The sequence below is a fragment of the Mastigoproctus giganteus genome, chromosome 13, assembly GCF_048544385.1.
Source record: "Mastigoproctus giganteus isolate SK-2022 chromosome 13, ASM4854438v1, whole genome shotgun sequence".
Classification (NCBI taxonomy): Eukaryota; Metazoa; Arthropoda; class Arachnida; order Uropygi; family Thelyphonidae; genus Mastigoproctus; species Mastigoproctus giganteus.
Window position 1 is genome coordinate 1,664,218 of NC_143587.1, and position 16,265 is coordinate 1,680,482.

At 42.6% G+C, this 16,265-nt stretch overlaps 1 protein-coding gene across 2 annotated transcripts in view; it reads left to right on the forward strand.

The window, feature by feature from the left end:
- LOC150075716 (uncharacterized) overlaps positions 1-16,265 on the forward strand; it is a 506,024-nt gene that overhangs the window by 248,544 nt on the left and 241,215 nt on the right. The window contains exon 1 of one of the 2 annotated variants that reach the window (XM_090387690.1): positions 12,133-12,215. The exons of the other annotated variant lie outside the window; for it this stretch is intronic. The gene's annotated coding sequence lies outside the window, so the exon portion shown is untranslated. Of the gene's footprint in view, positions 1-12,132; positions 12,216-16,265 lie in introns of those variants that run through there. 2 annotated transcript variants of the gene reach the window in all.

Below are 16,265 nucleotides of genomic sequence, written 5' to 3' on the forward strand. Positions count from 1 at the left end.
CTGCAGCCCAATATAATCTAGATACCCTTGAAGTTCTTTTATTTTTGTATTAGCCACTTGGTTGTGGTAGTCAGCTGATTTCTGATCAGAAACTTGATAAAAGTAAATATTATTATATTAATTATTTAATTAGCATTGTACTGTCCAGAGAAGCTGTGTTCAAATTATTAAAATACTTCTCAATATTTGCTAGAGGTCTAACCGAGTGAAATCACACCTCTGAGAGTTGGTTCCTTCCCATTCATTCTCCATCGCACATCCGAGGGCTAATGATCAAATTTTCTACTTTAGGCGCATCTAGTTTCCCTGTTTAACGATGATTTGCATCCAGGGTGTGATGTCTAGATTAGCATACAAAACTGGTCTTGAATTTTCTGTTTATACTGCGGCACGACAACCAAGTCAGTAGAGTTTACAATAAATCGTCAATACAAATATTTATCGTATTTAGTTGTCACGGGCTCGAACACCGGTCCACTCAAGGAACGCGTGCTATGCACTCTCGCGCCTGATCACTGGGCTACGTCAGGCCTAAATGGTAAACGGTTTCTGGACAATCCTATTTAGCCATCTCTGGAGCTAATATTCCACCCCAACAGATATGGAGCATGGTTCGGTGCTGTCAGACCTATTTAGCTGTTGGAGAGATCATAAGCCGTACCGATGCCATGTGGCCATTTTTCGAGCATCTTCTGTCCACTTGTGCAACGTCATCTTTTAGGCAATTCTTATAGAATCGCTATGAATGTCCCTTCTACCTGTCCGAAGTTTCTCGCCGTGTCCTCCTTTCATCGTTATTCTATCGTACACCATGATAGAGAGATATCAAATTTTGTCCCGCTTCATCGAAACTGCGCGAGTTACACCACGTTTTCTGCGTGTACAGATTTTATGTATGTAAATATTTACAAAAGAAAGTATTGATTAAACTCGCATACATTTAAATCTGTTACATGCAGACGCATAATGCAGTGAGAAACATCAAATAGCTGCGAGTCCAATTTTCGTATGTCGGCATACGGCGATAAGAAGGAAGGAAGATCAGTGGCCATGTTGTCGAACATGGGACTTGGTTGCATACAACAACTTTATTTGTCTAGTTTTAATTATTCACAATTAAAACTAAGCCACCACATAAATAAGCCACCAGAAGTCGCAATAAAATGATTGCAAAAATAAGCAATTGTCAGAGCGATACCATCATCAAACAGAGAAGACGAATAGGAAAGTAGCTGCAGTTGAACCCAAAATTAGCCCAATTTTTGTAAATGTAATGAGTTGTAGACACGTTGAGACACCCTAGATATATGTCGTTGGTAATCGCATAAAAGTAAAACCCATCGAGGAAGAAAATCCCTCAAAAGGAGGATAATGTATATACACTACGTGAAAAGATAATAAGGAACACAGTTGAGAAATACACGATGTAGCGAGACATAAATGCGTGTCTTTAAATAAAATAAATGAAGTAAGCGACGATGAATACTTTTGAGAACGTTAAAACCACGATGGATGAGTCGTAATACGGTTACTCTTTAGTTCAAAGAAAGTATCCGTTGCTCTTCAGAGAGACGTAGAAGGATACGAATCCGGGTTCCATCTTCCCCACAGAGGCAAGAAAGGTGAGGCTCGAGTCCCACTTTGTAAAATTTGGCTTTAAGTGATCCGTGGCCCGTCGTGATATATCATTTGACAACTCGAGTCTGCCGTCATGATCAGACAAGACGAGCGACCTCATCAGCAAATTCGCAATTACTCCACAAGCCTCGAAAGCGGAAATAAATTTGCATCGCGAACACGGTGGCTACAAAACAAGAAATAAAATGAATGCGGGGGGGGGAGAAAATTTGTTCGGTTCGGACTGAATGGCACAACTTACGAAACGTGGAAAAGACTGCAAAACAGGCGACTGCTCCGATCGGCGAAGTTCACGGAAGCTCAAGAAGCGACCGAGAAGATTTAGAAACGGTTGCGGTTCAGTTAGAGAACGACCCCCTCCCCCCACGATCCTCCGCCGAATTTCACTTCACATTTGCAAGAAAAATGCGGCGAACAAAGGCCTCCCCAAACTGTCGGTTATTCCTGAGGAAGCGAGAACGGAGGGCGAATGGCGCTTTATTTAAACTGTGCGCAAAAAGCAGTGGCGAGTTTAGATGAGTTCGGGTGTCCCCGAACTCATCTAAACTCCCCATCGAAAGCCAAAGAAAAGTGTCACTTGGACATTTTGGCTGCGGAGTGTGCGACTGACAGATTCTAATGGCGGCGCAATTATTGCAAACACTGCGCGAGACGTTGTGAAACCTTAGAATTCATTTCTCATTTTCTTTTTATTTCCTTCGCTTTTTTCTTTTTTGCAATGGCGATGTGTTCGTAACATTTCCAATAGTCCAATAGTTCAACTTTTTTGGGGCCCAGAAATTTTTGAAGGCCTAGGCACGGCTGTGCGCAAGCGCGCCAGTGACAGAAGGATTTATTTACCAAACTTGACTCTGCCACCATGGACTTGATGAAGTTCAGTCCACTGAACAGAATCAGCAAATGACTCTCTCATTGACTTCTTTGACAACTTTCAATCACTGATGAACTCCATCCACAACTGCAAGGTGAATATAGCTCTCATCTAATTATTGTAGTTCATTATTATTATTATTGTGTTTTATTATTTTTCTATTCTCTGACTAATTAGTTTATTATTTGTTTTACCGGAAACTTAATTTTGTACACACGATTTAAATGTTTCGATCAAATATCAACGTTTGTCTTCCTCTTGGATCTGTTATTATTGTCACCAACTCCATACCTGATCTCTCTCTCTTGTTATTAATGAAAATGAAATAAAATAAAATAAACGGAAGAAATAATTTGCTTTTTAGAAATGCGACCGAAGGATTAGTCGCAAATGGGGATGTGCACTCACTCGGAGGCAGATGTGCGGTGGGCTCTTGTTGCGGGTGCTCGTTCTCGCTGGGTGCGGGGCGAGGGACGTGTTCTTCACGTGACTGCATGTGGGTTTCTGCGTCTTTCACCTACACGCGCTCTTTAAATTGGCCAATTAACGAGCGTTAAACTAATACACGCCGTCCCGCTATCGCCGCAGCCATTTTCGCCAGTGTAAAACGCGAGATGTGCGGAACTGATAATGCGCGTGGAGGTCTTCCGCTTCTAATGACGGAAGGGGGCTTTCAACAGAAACCGGAATTTCCTTTTCCTGCGTTTTGTTCTCTTCAATCGAACTGCAGATGGCGGACGTACAATTCGCATCCGTTGCGAGCGGACAAAGTCGCAATGGACCCCCCCTCTTTCCCCGTTTTGTAATCTGGATACACCCCCCCCCTTTGACACGCAACGGCAGAAGGATGACTCCGACTATCGCGTGAATCCTCCACTCGCCAGCTGTTGCGTAGCGACGTATAAAGAGAGTCAGCGCGATACGAAAATCTTCGTCGCAGTACACCAATTCTCCCCCTTTCCCCCCCCCTGACTGCTGGAAGAATTGCGAAGCGGGTCCCTCATCGCGAGAGGTGACAGAAATATCTTCTTCAAAAGGGAGCGCCTCCGTAAATGATGCGCACGTGGACGCGATGTCGGTGAGGTGAGTCCCGCTTCATCGACAGGGAAGGTTTCCCGAGGTCGGGTGCTGCGTTCACTAACGAGCGCAGCCTCCTCCGCTCTGAAATCGAGCTGCGATCCACGACGAAGGTCATCTCGGTGCTGGCAGCGACATCCGCAATTAATGTGTCACGAGGACATTTCGGTGTCTCGCTGCAATCTGTTGCGGAGGTGCGCCATGCGGATGCGCGTGAATGGTTTCTGTTCCGTGCGGCGTTTCACAGGAGCATCTCTCGTTTTCTCTTCTCTAATTTATTTCGTTCAGAGGCGACCCCCCCTCCCTGGACAGACCCCCGACATTCTCACTTCGATTTCTCACTGAGAAACGAAGAGAAAAAGAAGAGAATCGAAACGAATGTCGTTGTAGCGGCCGAGCTGCACGAGCGTGGTCGACCCCGGTCACACGTACGTCACGTTATCTTTATTGCAATCGGCGAAAATAAGTTCGTTCCGTTGTGCACGCCTTTATTGAAACGCTGACGATCACGAAGCAGCGGGTTCCCTTGAAAAGTGCCCGAAATAACTCCGTGAAAATGCGTTTCATCAATAAATAAGTCGAAATATAAAAGAAAAGAATGCACGTTCGCGGAATATGAAAAGATTGTGGGGGAATAATAAAAAATAAACGTTTTTACTTTTTTTTTTTTTTGCGTTTTGACTTCCACCCTACTGAAGTGTTAAAGCCACCCCACATTTCGCAAATCCGACTGCAATTCGCAAAAAAATCCAGATTGTAGGGAGTGTAAAGCGGGTGTAAGCGGAACATTAAAGACACATTAATTTACAACCTTTAAAAAAACAAATAATTACATACACGCGTATCAATTTTTATACATATAAACCATACCACAGCGCACTACACTATCTGTCTCATCAACTATTCTCAATTTACGAATTATTACCATCCGTTTGTAACTTTCTCAATTTGAATCCACCTCGATGATTACTCAACAATTACAATTTTTATCATTTACATCAGAAAACTCATTTCAAGTATTTATTACTCCTTTTGTTTCTAGCCTGTGACACACGAAGCGTATTACAACAGGTATCCTCTTGCCTCGATAATGTTGGCTGTAGATCACTCATTCTGCCTTAATTGCTCTCTAGTTACCAACTCAGTCATCCCTCTTTACTCACGAGGTTTCTCTATTAATAAAATTCCTTTCTTTTTACACCTCATCCGATACGTAATCTTGTGTTGGCACCTGGCCTAAATTAATGATTCGGGTTAACGTATCCTCACAGTACTACCCCTATAAATATCATTTCTTTACTCGTTCGTTTATACTATTACTTTCCCTTTATTTTCATAATCATTAACATTCGTAACAAATTATCTCAACCGCAGTAACTAACTTGCCTATTTCAAATTTAATTTCGCTACAAAGAACTGTCGATCAATTTCTTACAGAGTTCAGATTATGAGTCCATCAGTTCGGGGTTCAATAAAAAAACAAAACGAAACAGGAACAGACTTACGTTCCGGAATGGCCGCTACTTCCAATTTTCTCGCTTTCCTTCGTGGCAAACGGGCTTTCTTCCTTTTCTTTCTTCCTTTTCTTGGCCACTCTGCTTTCCGATGCCGGACAAGGCTTTCTTTCTTGCACGATTACATTAACTTTAAACATAATAGAACACAGAACAATTTTACAAAGGACAGCCGCATATCTCTAGTTTTTGAACTTGTATCTGTTCCGTTTGATGAATCCCAGTGTTTTGAATGCTTTGCTGGTGATTTTAAGGACATGGGCATCGAATTTAGCACTGCTGGAAAAGACAGTCCCCAAGTCGTTAACTTGGTCACACCTTTCGATGATCACAGAGTTAATGCTGTACTCCGTATTTATTAGTTGTGGAGATCTACCGGATGAGAAAGAGATTACTTTACACTTCGAGGGGTTAGCAGACAAGCCATTCAGAGATAGCCACAGAGAGAATTTATTGAGAGCACATTGAAACTGTTGAGAATCTGTAATCTCCTTCACTGCTGAGTAGATCTTAAGATCATCTGCATAGAGAGCAACTTGAACATTGGAGATGAAGATAAAAGAAGGAAGATCATTTACGAAAACAATGAAGAGAATTTAGAAAACAATGAAGCCTTGTGGTACTCCACTTAGTGGTATAAAACAGTCTGAGTTCACTTGATCGATGATAACTCTCAAGGAACGATGCGTAATATAGCTGCGTAGCCATGACAGCAAAGGGTCACGGATACCATATAGCTTAAGTTTTTCCAGAAGTTGTTCGTGCGCGGGACTTTATCAAATGCCTTGGATATATCTGTGTAGACTGCATCAACCTGAAGGTACATCAAGAACTTCAGAGGTTTATTGCCAGAAAGGAAGCAAATTTGTGACTACTGACTTGCCACTGTAGAAACCATGTTGGTTCTGATCAATGAAAGGCCTGAAGAATTTGCAGAGCCAGTGCACGCACTGGCTCTGCAAATCTGCGCGCACGTTGCAACGGAAAAATTTGAAAATTGGTCGCATAATTTTAATACGTTTTTTTTTTTTCCCTCTAGTTTTTGAACTTGTAGGTATTCCGTTTGATGAATCCCAGTGTTTTGAATGCTTTGCTGGTGATTTTAATGACATGGGCATCAAATTATGGGCATGTATTTTGGTCAGGACGGAACCTACAAAACGTACAGTCCCTTAGATCAGTGTTCCCGGCGAATACGTTCGGAATGTATAACTCCCCGGGTATTGAGGTCTCAACCTTCTGCAGCTCGAAGCGCTGTACACAGGACACCTGGAATGAAGTCTATAAATGTTAACATAACTTCCGCTAATAGCTTCAGTAGCTCTGGCGTAAGCCTCCCTTCTTGTGTCTGATAAATGTTTGGAACTTTGGACTGAGGGGGCAAGAAATTTTTGAGCACTGCCCATTTCTTTGTTGAAACTGAGAAAACACAATAAAGCTCATTAATTGTGCCAAAAAAATTCACTGCATCCAGGCACGAGTCAACTGCGGTTCGTCCAACTACATTTAGGGAATGTCCAGCGCATAGAATAAACTTTGCAAACTTGTTCCTTTCCAGAATTTTTTTTTTTGAACGGCATTATACTTTTCAGCCACATTGGCTGCATTGTCATATGATTGTCCTCTACATTTACTGAAATCTATTTCGAGTTCAGCGAAGCGGTGCAGTATCAGCTCAGCCATACTTTCACCGGTGTAATCTTTCAGTTCAAAAAACCCAGAAAGCGTTCAACTGGTAATCCATCACTAGGAGAAACATATTAATATCAATTTATTTCCGAAGAAATGTCCCTTTACACCTATGCAACGAGTTACATACAGAGATTAAATTTAAAGAGAGACAAATGCATTGTGCACACATAGCTTAAGTTTTTCCAGAAGTTGTTCGTGCGGGACTTGATCAAATGCCTTGGATATATCTGTATAGACAGCCTAGATACAATACACGGCCTTAAACAGTCTCTGGTGAAGATACATCAAGATAAAGATACAACAGAGCGTGGATAGAGCGGCATCTCAGAGAGTCCACCTAGAGCACGACGAGGGCATACATGTCTGCAAGAATGGAAGATCTGTAGGTTCTGTCCTACAGACCTTGCACAGCTTCTCAACGTCTATGGCTAATCTATTAAATATTTGGAAGGAGTTATGTGGAAACATGTTGTCCAGGGAGGACATGCTACGCAGCTTCGATATTGGAATGTGTTGGTCTGGCATCTTCTCCTATCTGACGGTCTGGCAATAATATCACATATATCCAGTGAGCTCAGTTTGATGACGTGATACCTCCAAGGATGCGTATTAAGATTGGTGACCAGAACAGATTTCGAGATTGTAAGTGTTAGCCCGGCAACCCTATTTAGCCATTTCAAAATCTAGAATTCCAGGGAAAGGAACCTGGCTTGGTATGATGAGGGTGTCGAGTACCATATAATCGAGGCATATAAAGGAAGTGGGATTATGCATCGAAGAATGTATTTGAAGATAAGGTGCGGGTTATGGAAGTTGGAGATCTTCTGTTTTACTGCCCATAAAACCGAATATGTTTTCTTTCGAGTGGCATTAAAGTGAGACAAGAAGGTGAGGTCTTTGCCCCAGGTTACACCCAAATCCATATGTTGGGTGATATTTTTAACTGTGGGGTTCGCTATAATGATGTTCACATCGTTGGTATTTTTCTTCTTGGTGATGGAGAGTTGTGAAGTTTTCTCTTTGTTAATGGAGAGCCCAATCACATGAAGGTAACTTTCCAGTTGATGTAGCTGTCGGTTGGAGCTCACAGTAATAGACTGGAGAGATTGGGGGAATTTTGTAATGATGAAGAACTTAATATCATCTGCATAAGTGGTAAAATTAGTATGGTTTGCTAGGAAGGGTTCTAAAGATGCGGCGAAGAGAACACCCCCTTCGGGGAGCCCTCTAGAGCAGAGAATGCGGTGATTATGGTTCTGATTTCTGATGCATAAGGGCCTGGACTGAAGGAGTTTCCTAAGGAGAACTAGAATGTGGCCAGAGATTTTGAAGTAGTTGCACAGTACGGCACATAATGCATGGGTGGATAGATTGTCAAAGGTCGTGTTTTCTTGAGATCTCCTGTTACCTTAATGTCGAGGAACACAATGTCCAGTTGCTCTTTGTCGCTTAAGGTACCTTAAATTCTGAACAGTGTGTCCACCAATGAGGTTGGTGATCATGAATCGTCTAGGTAGTACACTATGGAGGTATGGAGGTTTTGCTGATGTTATGGGTGAGAGCAGGGAGTATGGCTTTTTCCGAGATTTTGAGGAAGGTGCATCCTAAGGAAATTGGTCTGTAGTCATTAGTCGATTTTGGGTTAGACTTTTTTGGAACGGGAGAAACATAATATGTGTTCCAGATGGCAGGGTAAACTCCTATTTCGAGGATGGAGTTGAATGCGTCAAGCAAGAGGTCTATGATATATATAAACTGCATAGTTTAATGATGAAAACAGGGAATCCATCTGGGCCAGTGGTAGACTTGTTGGGAAGACTGTTAATGACCTCAGTAAGGCGTTCCTTTGTGATGGCTATTTTATCCACTGATGTTTGGTTAGCTGGTGGATAACCCGAATAAAGGATTTTGGGGCAGGCAGGGGCTTAGTTTCGAGCGAGTTAGCCTATGCGAGGAAGATGTCAGTGGTCATGGGGGAAGTGTTGGTTCTTGTTGGTGTAGATTCTTTTCCCAAGAGGCGCCTCCGTAGCCAGGTGGGAAGGAGCAGCAGTGCGTAGCACATGCTTCTTGATTAGACCGGGGTTCGAGCCCGTCACCACCAAATACGGAGGATGCAGAAAGGTCAGGGAATGACCACCGCATATTCCCGGAGCAATATGGCCTTAGTTGCTAATGCTCCTAAAAAAAAAACCAAAGAAACCAAATCTTTTCCCAAGTTTCATTGTGTGCAATCCAGTCGTTCTGTGCCATCCTTCGAATGCGTAGGAAGCGTACCATGTTTTTTATAGAGCTGGTAGTCGGCTAGAGGGTTTTTTAGCCATATTTTAGCTTTATTAGCCATCAACTGGATAACCTCTTCACGTATGATTTTGGATAAGTACGATGGCTGACCAGAGCCTTTACCTCCATACTGATTTACGTGAGCACACAGGAAGGGATCAAATTTGGCAATTAATTAAAGCAATCTAGGAAAGTTACTATCGTTTGGTGAACCAAATTATTATTATTATTATTATTATTATTATTATTATTATTATTAAAATCAGTTTATTTCCCAAGAAACCTTGGGTCACCCCGGGACGGCTGAGTGCCAGAAGGGTGTGAATATTTACAGACTAAGATGCGTGGAACACAATGTACAATAAACAAGAGTACATGTGTGCTCGACCCGAGACTTTTACAGGATTAAATATACAATAATGTACAAAATATACAGTAATATACAAAATATATGATTGCATGAAGACAAAAAGTCTTTGTCATATACAAATAGGCAAGTTAAAAAAAAATAAATAAATAAACTGTCTGTCCAGGAGCAGGCGAGTATTATAAGTTCATAATCTGGTAGCAGTTCTTGAGGATTTCCTTCCTGTAGGGTTTGTCTTCACAGAACCTATCAGGGTAGATCCTAAATTTATTGAAGATCCGAAGACAATTGGCTGGAAACATGTTCCTCAGGGAATCAATGCTTCACAGCGTAAGACGTAAAGGGAGACAGGAGTCGGGGTAATCCCCTCTTGCCCTCCTCGGGCCAGAGATTAATGCGGATACTGATAGAGCATCAATTTGCTTCGTTTAAAGCCGCGCAAGCGTGAGGACATTTTTTGTCATGATGATATGTCTCCAAATGTTTCAACATCTCCCCTAATGCCAAGCCACGTTCTGCCAAAAGGGAAATCACTGCAATAACTCTCTGAAGTACGTGCCTTCAGTAATCCTGCTCTACTTTGATTTGCTCTTAGAGGTTTGATGTGAGCGTTTGACCACGCTTTCTTGTTAAGTATGTTAGCATAGAGTTCATATGATTTTTAGAGTTACCGTGGGTTTGAACAAGATAAGCGTGATGCGAGTCATCGAATCCAAAAGAAGCTAAAGCTGTAGTTGAGGTAGTTTGGTTAGAGAAAAGTTTGCACACAAACAGTAGACTTTTCGTTTTGTGGGAAATTACAGTAGCCATTCTCGAGGGTAGGTTTCTCCATTTACTTTGGTGGAATGGAATAAATTCTTTGAACGTACAAAAACCAAGCAGAACGGGGCTTGGTTTTTGTACGTTCGCTTCGAATTGGTAAAAGGTCGAACCCAGTGCTGACATTCCGATGGACCTTTCTCAATCGGGAATGATATTTCCTCGTTAATCAATATGGTCCACAAACCTTCGTCATTGTCTCTGAAATCACTAGTTGGTATTTTTGTGTCTGAAATGCTAGGGTTTTCGCTGAGATCATTTGCTTTGTTTTCCAAGTCTTTAAGACGGCAATGAGCTTGAACCTGTTATTTTGGTGTAACTATCTCGTGGCACGTTCCTTCAGCGCCTTGTGTTAATTCTTTGGCTGTAAGTCCTGTCACTTCATTGGCAATTTCTCCAGAAGTTTCTGTACTCGTAGGTACTTGGAACAGTTCTCGTTGAAGTTCTTGGGAGGCTGTGTTCCGTACATAAACTGCTCGGGGTTAGCTACTTGATTTCTGTTTGTAAACACGAATGTTCTGTATCTTATGTAGGGCTGTTTCTGCCTGCTGTTCAAACCCATATGACGTGATTGGCTTTAAACGCTTCAGTATTTCCTTCCGTTCTTTCTGTCGTTTTCGTTGTAGCACCACTTTCATATCTCTCACTCATTCTTATTTGCACAAAATTAAATATTCGCGAGAGAATTGTTCTCAAAACGCACGCTATAGTGATTGAACGCTTGTATTGCTTCAGAGCCGCATAACTGTTATACAGTCACAGACTCATACGTCACGTGTTTAATGTTACTAAGCAACCGGGCCTAGACAGTAAAATCAAGGATTCGAGGGCGAGTGCGTGCGGCACTCCCATCAATGTGTTCCTGAATTTTGGATTTGTGCTCGCGCATTATTTTGGCCTGAGAGAGAGAGATGAGGCCCGCCCCTGAGACGTACCTCTCTCTCTCTCTCTTTCTTTCTCTCTGAAACCATTTCGAGATGACGAAATGGTTTCATTTCGTCATCTCGCGCAGAAAAGTGACCGTGGCCGCTTTCTACCTTCGGGTAGAAAGCGGCCACGCGCGTGCAGTCGCAATGGCTCGACGGAAGGAAGCTTTCTTATTTGACCTTCGCCCGTAGTCAACCGTCCCCAGCTTGACCTCGCTCGGATGCGCGACCAATTCGGGCGAAGAGCGAAACGCATAAATTAATGGATCCGCGCCAGAACCTGTTTTAATCTGGGCGCAGCGGGTCGTGCAATCGGTGCCCATCCGTTCGAGACGAGTTTGCGAGGAACTGTTTGGCACCCGATTTAAGACCTCCCTCCTCGCTTCCACGTGCGCCCTTTTAATTCCAACTGCACGAGAACGTGGCCGTCTTCCTCTACCGTACGTCCGATTCATTTCCGAAATAAACACGCGTTTGTTTCATTGCGCAAGAATAACCCTCCCCCGTATCGATTTCCGCTACGCCGCCGTATTTACCGTTGTGACACCCGTCGGTTTGGAAATCAGTTGAAGGTTACCCCCCCCCCCCGATGCAGCGGCGAATATCGCGAGCGGGCCACAAAACTCGTGTCGTACTGCAAGCGGCAGCTGGTCAAATCGCGATTGGAACGACGAAGACCGACTGCACATCGCGACAAGGACAGGCACGAGGGGGGAGGGAGGACCAATGGCGACAGTCGTTATTTCGAACGACACAGTGGCCGACAGTTTGTGAACAAAACCCGGAGGGTGAAGGGGGGGATTAGAAAGCGGGAATGAATGAACGAAAGGTTTTTGCGCGCACGGGAAGTTTGGACAGCGGCGAATGCAACCCGTACAGTGCACGATGCGTCGGTGTTGTAAGGTGCCCGTGCACGTTACAACACCGATGTACAGGTAGTGGCCGTTGTCAGAGTGCCGTCCTCGAAACACGCAGGTGCATCGTCAGTTACAGTTCGGATAAACGCTGGTCTGGTTGATTTCGCCGTTCGGGTAAGAAATAGAAACGCTCTCATTCGATTTTCTGTTAAATTTTCCGATTATTTTCACGGAGTAAGTAGGTCACAAATGAAAGCGGCATGCGGACAACGTCCTCTAGCGGGATAGCTTAAAAATGAGACTCGGTCAGCCGGGTTTCGAAGCTCGAACTCTAAATAATTACTCGACTTTGCCGAATGATTAACGAATTCGGCGAAGTCGAGTAATTCGCAATTTTACCTCGTTGACCAATTGACGTCATTACTCGGAGGACAACTAATTGTTGTCCTCCGAATCATGGCCTTATGACACGCACGGCTTGTTTGATGTTTGCAGAGCCATCAGGAATGGCACATCATATCGCCAAGGGGATGTCTTTGTGTGTGCTCGATGTAAGCATTTGAGGATATTAGGCACAAACTCATGGGCCTCTAAGCTCGAAGAATAGGGTGCATTCTTTGAAAGAATTCAATTGGGGGGCATCAAGCAGCTCTCAGCTGCTCACGTGAACGCCAGAGCTTGCATTTGATCATCCAGCAACACAGTGGCAACCCCCAAAGCAAAATGCGCTGGTCCGACAGCAGCTGGTTATTGTCGATGACTGTATTGTCGGGGAATATATTGTGCAAGTAGGACGAGTGCAATAGGACAAGAGTATGTCTGCCAGGGGCAAAAGCTGATGACGTTGTAGAGCAGATGTCATCTTTTCAGGGCACAAAAGGCGGTGTTGTTGTACACGTTGGCACTAATGATTTTAAGAGTAAGAGATCCGCAGATTTACTTAACAAGTACAGGACAATGCTGAAAAAAGTCGCCAAGTTAGGGTTCAGTGTGAAAGTGACAGGAAAGACACGACAGGAGGGAGAATATGATGAGAACCTTTTCTCAGTTAATTCGAAAAACTTTGTGCAAGGCTCGTAGGGCACAATTTTTCTCAGCGTGTTCTGCGCTTGTTAACAGAAGAGAGTGCTTATTATTATTTTATTATTATTGGTTACAGCTGCTGGCCAGGTGGGGTGAAGATACACATCAAATGATGTTACAGAATATAAGATTATACAATTTAAAATACGTGTACTCGTTATCTGATTTATACAATATTCGTGAAACTGGGATGGGATACAGTTAAATAGAAAGGGTGCAAGATGTGTAGCAAGATATTGCTGATGTCTCGCGAGACATTTATCAAGGATTCTCGAAGCTGGATCCGCCCATCCAGTTGGCAAACTTACCTGGTTAAATCCATTCCTAAATCATTCAAACTCACTCCAAAGATTTCCGCCCAATTTCTGTTGGATGCAACTTACAAAATGTCTTCGAAAAACTCATTGAACCACCACGGCTTCTTTTAATCGGCCTCCTTACCGACGTACACTTATTGAACAAGATCTACAACTTCCTTTATATTGTTCCTCGTCTAGAACTTCCTTGTACACGAGGAACAATATAAAGACAATGTACAACTTGGAAACTCTTGAGAATAGAGAAAACTGTAGCAACAAATCGCAGATTGGTGTAATTTTTTTGGATATCAGAGCGGATGGTCCTCCTCACTCTACTTTATTTTCTTGAAATTACTTTAAAATCTATGACTTCAGATTCTTAACTTCTTCGCTCGAATCATCGTCTCATCTTAACAACCGTCAATGTTAGGAGGACAGTTCTTCTCTCTTCGCTGCACTTTTACAACCATTTCTCGTTCGCGTCCCCACTACCATTCCTATGCCTGTGACACGAAGGAATTTTGCACTTATTTTTTATTATTATTATTATCTGTTTATTTCTCTTACGAGACACCCATGGACAGCACGTGGCTAGAGGGTGTGGTTACATTATATCAGTATTTACAAGCATATTTACATGAACTTATTTACAATATTGGGAGATGACAAAACACAGAATATGTGTTAATGGATTAATTGCGAATGGTTGTTAAATGCTAAATATTATTATATAAATTATTAAATTAGTCTTCTTATTATATTTGTACCTGCCGGTACACATTACCAAAGATTTCTGTCCTATACATTTTGTCTGTACATAGTTTCTCTGCATCTATATTTAAATTATTAAAATAATTCACAGTATTTGCTGGGAAAAATCTCCCCAGAGAGTCCAATTGAGTCAGTTGGCACTTGAGACTTGGTTCTTCCCTCTTTATTCTCGGTCGTATCATCCGGGGGCGAGTGATCACGTTTCCCACTTTCGGCGAATCTATTCTCTCCGTTAGTAGCTTTGCCAGAGTTAAGATGTTTCTGGTTGTGATGATATACTTCCAGGGTGTGATGTCCAGATTGGCAGACAAGACCGCTCTTGAGATGGTAAACGGTTTCCCGGCGATCTTGTTTAGCCATCTCAGGAGCCAGTATTCTACTCCTAAGAAGGCCTTGATGTTGCTCTCAGGGGCCGATGACCAGATAGTCGATGCGTACAACGGAATCGGTGTAACGCATTTAAGGATGTATTGGATCATGAGATGAGGGCTTCGGAGACCGGTGAGTTCTTGTCTAGTGCTCCAGAGTGCTGCGTATGTCTTTTTCCTAATGTATTCGAAGTGAGGTATGAAGTTTAATCCGTCATCCCACTTAAGGCCAAGGTCAACATGTGCGGGAGATTTTTGGACTCTGGTATTGTTCACGAAAATCGTAATTTCATTTTTCTTCTTTTTATTGGTGAAGGTCATTTGGGCAGTTTTCTTTTCATTAACTTTCAGGCCAATGTAGTGCAGATATTCTTCTAGCTTCTTGATTGCCTTGTTTGCTTCCTCTGATAGATGGGGTGCAGTTTCTTGTTCTTTAGAGATTACAAAAAATTTCAAATCGTCAGCATATGTAATAAATTGTTCACAGTTTTGAGCTAAAAATGGGGCTAGTGCTATTGGGAAGAAGGTGGCGGATAATACGCCCCCTTGAGGTACTCCCCTAGAGATACAGTAAGTTGCTGTTTGTTTCCCGTTTATTGCGATAATTTGTCTTTCTTGAAGGGTGTTAGTGAGAATGTTTAAAGTGCTTCCTGAAATGAGGAAATACTCCTTGAGGATTACTGTTATAGCTGGGATTGAGACGTTGTCGAAGGCTGCTGCAACATCCAGAAAAACGATGTCCAACTGTTGTTTATTGTTTATAGCTAGTTGTATTCGGAGTAGAGTCTCCATTAAATTAGTAATAGTCGACCTTCGAGGAAGCACAGAATGTAAGTATTCTGGCCTGTCCCCAAAGCAGTGCTGATTGATGATGCTCAGGATTGCTTTTTCAAATATTTTTTGCAGAGAGCATCCGATTGCGATGGGCCTGAAATCTTTACTGGTTTTAGGATTGCTTATTTTTGGAACTGGTTTTACGTAATATCTCTTCCATGTTTTCGGGATAACCCCCTCAGTTAGTATTCTTTGGAAGAGGTGGTGGAGCGGGTCGATTATGTAAGCACTACATATTTTTATCATGAATAGCGGGAACTGGTCCGGCCCGATCGTTGCTTTACTGGGGAGCGAGTTAATAGCCTCCTTTAAGTTTTCCCTGCTGATATTAATTTCACGTAATATGTTTCTATCTCTAGTTCGGTTAGTGCCAGTGGGATCCATCAGTTTTTCAATCATTTTCTGCATCTCGCGGATGTTTTCCTCACAATTTTTCTGCTTTTCATTCAAAGGTTTTCCGAATGTGACTTCTGTCCACTCTCTAAACAGCTGGTCCGTCATTTCTTTTTTGTTGTTTTTCTCGCTAACTATTCTCTTTCCTTTTTTTAGTTTTTCCTTCATAACCTCAAAGTATGCTTGTCTTTTCAGTCGAATGAACTTTGCCCTTGCGCATTTATACGTTGTCCGATCAGTCGGGTGCCCAGTTCTTTTCCACTTTCGGTAGAGCTTTTGCTTCTTCTTAAACATAACTTTAACTTCTGGAGTGAACCAATAGTTCGCTCTGTCTGAGATCTTTAATATTTTCGCTGCTCCTAGACGGGCGATATTCAAGAGTAACCGCGAAATCTCGTCTATGGCTTCTTCAGTGGACATCTTGTGTAGACTTTGAAAGTTGTATCGCGCTAAGCATTGCAAGATGACCTCGGATT